At 48.8% G+C, this 2621-nt stretch overlaps 1 non-coding gene across 1 annotated transcript; it reads right to left on the bottom strand.

Annotated features, from left to right (window-relative positions):
- Window positions 1–1817: 1817 nt before the first annotated feature.
- On the bottom strand, window positions 1818–1891 carry TRNAI-AAU (transfer RNA isoleucine (anticodon AAU)). Its single transcript has one exon. It is a non-coding gene; the product is annotated as a tRNA-Ile (tRNA).
- Window positions 1892–2621: the final 730 nt, after the last annotated feature.

The following is a 2621-nucleotide window of genomic DNA, read 5'->3' as shown; positions in this document are numbered from 1 at the left end:
CACACTAAATATTAAGCAATTCAAACCAAACTGAAAAAGTGGCCAAGGAGCCATTGCATCACCTTGGTTTATAGCAAGGACTTTTCTATACAACAACATAGCTGCAATAAAATTCTGATTCCTAATGTGGGAAACATAAAACAAAGCAATATTATTCCCTTTTTTTTTTTCCTGAAACAAAATACTGTGCTGTTTTTCCTTTCATTTAAAGTGGATGTCATTATATGCAGTCAAGTCCTGACCACTATAACTGGACCCAAAGGAATTGAGGAGGATCATTGAGTGGAATAGCAAGACAGAAGGTCAGCACAGCGCCACATTACTCTCCCTTGACATCTGATGGAGCCATGACAGCAGTTTGGATGCTAGATAATATGAATATTCATCTGTATGATTTAAAAATTACATTGTGACTTTGGAATGACACTTCTCATGTGCCCCTGTTGTACCTTGGCAACACTGTAGGGAAGATGCAATGTCAAAACACTGACTTCAAAATGAGTGTCACCTGCTTTTCTTCCTACTTTTTTCTTTTTGATTATTACAACTTATTTAGACTCAAACACTGCAGTTGGAAGAAGCCTTAAGCAGCAGGCCTGGAGAGTGAAGGGCATATTAGCAAATTTGAGGAAGAAATCAATAGAATGCTGTTAACTGAAGACATTTTCCCAAAGAAGCTGTGGCCTTACTGTATGCAGCTCCAATAATGAAACCACTGGTTTCTACAAGGAAAACATTTGCACCAAAAAGTTCCCTTCCTCTGAAAAAATCCCATTTCAGTTCAGAGGTAGATAGGAGAAAATAACATCTGTCTTGAGCACCTAAGAGAAGTTTTAGCCATCTCAGCCACTCTTGCAGACCTACTACTCTATTGGAACATCTCAGTTTGGCCTGGATTTTTTTCTTACATAAGTTTATAAATAAAAAATAACTTGGCACAGATTACCAAGCGTCTAGCAAGCCTGGATATCGCCTATATGGATATCTAAATTTCCATATGTACAGAGACTGCTTTCAAGAGGAGTTCAGAACGTTCTCTGCAAAATCAGGCTGTCAAAGGAGATCTTAAACTACCTTGTCCTCCTGCTCCAAGGAAAAAAAAAAAAAAAGGAGAAATATACCCTGCTCACTTCAGCATCACTGATTCCAGCCTCTGACAAAGAACTATCAAAGAGTTACACTAATGTAACAAGCTAAAGACCCGATACAAAATTTTAGTTAACTATGGTTATGAAGGGAAAGCAAGGACCGTCTGAAGTCCCACAAACTTTCTTCAGGCCTAATGGTAATTAACAGCAGCACAAGATGAGAAGATGCTCTGAGGCAAAAAGATACTCAATATTTGCTGATGTCCCATGGACCGATTTAAAATTTTGCAGAGCGCACTTTCTACCTACATATTTCTTTTTCTATGGCATTTTTACCATGTCACTTCCCCCCACACTGCCCTTTCCCTGCAAATCCCTTCCCCTTGTCCCCTATCCTTCGGCGCTCCATTTTGACTTTTGCCACCGCTCGCAGTTGCTTGCTCTCCCCCAGCTCATCTCTACATCCCTGGACGGGCCCCTTCAACCCAGCTTAAAAGCCGCTCCCCTTCGTTCGGCACAGGCCCCTTCCCTCGCCTCCCTCCTCCACCTCCCCCGTCCTGCTGCCCGGATCCTGTTCTCCCCTCCGGGGGAACCGAGGAGGAAAACAAACCTTCCCTGCTGCTCCCCGCCACCTGACCGAGGAGGGGGGGCCGCCACTCCCGCCCCGGAGGCGCCGCTCACCGCCCGCACCTCGCCCTGCACGGCACCGCCTCCTGCGGCCAAAAGGAGTGGCCCGTACGGGGATCGAACCCGCGACCTTGGCGTTATTAGCACCACGCTCTAACCAACTGAGCTAACCGGCCGCGCTGTCGCCCCGATTCGGGGAAGTGGCCCATCAGCCGCGCCGGAAGCAGCCGCTCCGCTCCCCTGGCAGCGCCCGCGGCAGCTCCCCGCGGGGTGAGGGCCGCTTGCTCGGGGTTTGGGGTGTACGCTTCCTTGCAAAGCCCCGCAGAGCCCTGTGTGACAGGGGGACCTTTCTGCTGCCTGGGACAAGCAGAGCCTCCAGACGCGGAGAGAGCACAAAACCTTTCCCCGGTGAGGGCAGGGAGGCAGAGCAGGCTGCAGAGCAAGGTCGTGCAGGCTCCGTCCTTGGAGCTTTTCCAGACACCCGGACCAAGCCCTGAGCAGCCTCCAGGCCTGCCCTCGCAGCAGGTGCTGCTCTGAGCTGGGGGTTTGGGTGAGACACCTCCCGGGGTCCCTTTCTGCCCGAGTTATCCCATGGCCTGAGCAAAGCTCGGCACAGCTTGCAGCAGGAGCAAGGCAAAGGGCAGACCCATCACCTGGCCTCTGATGAACCGGGGACCAAGCAGGGTTGACACGCATCTACTGAAGTTCAGCCAGCAGCAGAGGTGAATGAAACTGAGCCTGGAAGCGAATGCCTTCCCTGGAAGGCTAGAGGAACACAGGGAAGAGTTATTCACAGTCCCTTTTTATACCCATTTTGTCTTACATAGTCAAAGGTTTTGGTTTAAAATGTTAAATTTTCCTGCTTTAGACTAATAAAAATCAAGCTTTTCAAGTGCTTGGTCTTCC

This window comes from Pelecanus crispus, chromosome 1, assembly GCF_030463565.1.
Source record: "Pelecanus crispus isolate bPelCri1 chromosome 1, bPelCri1.pri, whole genome shotgun sequence".
NCBI classification, from domain to species: domain Eukaryota; kingdom Metazoa; phylum Chordata; class Aves; order Pelecaniformes; family Pelecanidae; genus Pelecanus; species Pelecanus crispus.
This window is presented reverse-complemented; position numbering and strand designations above follow the sequence as displayed.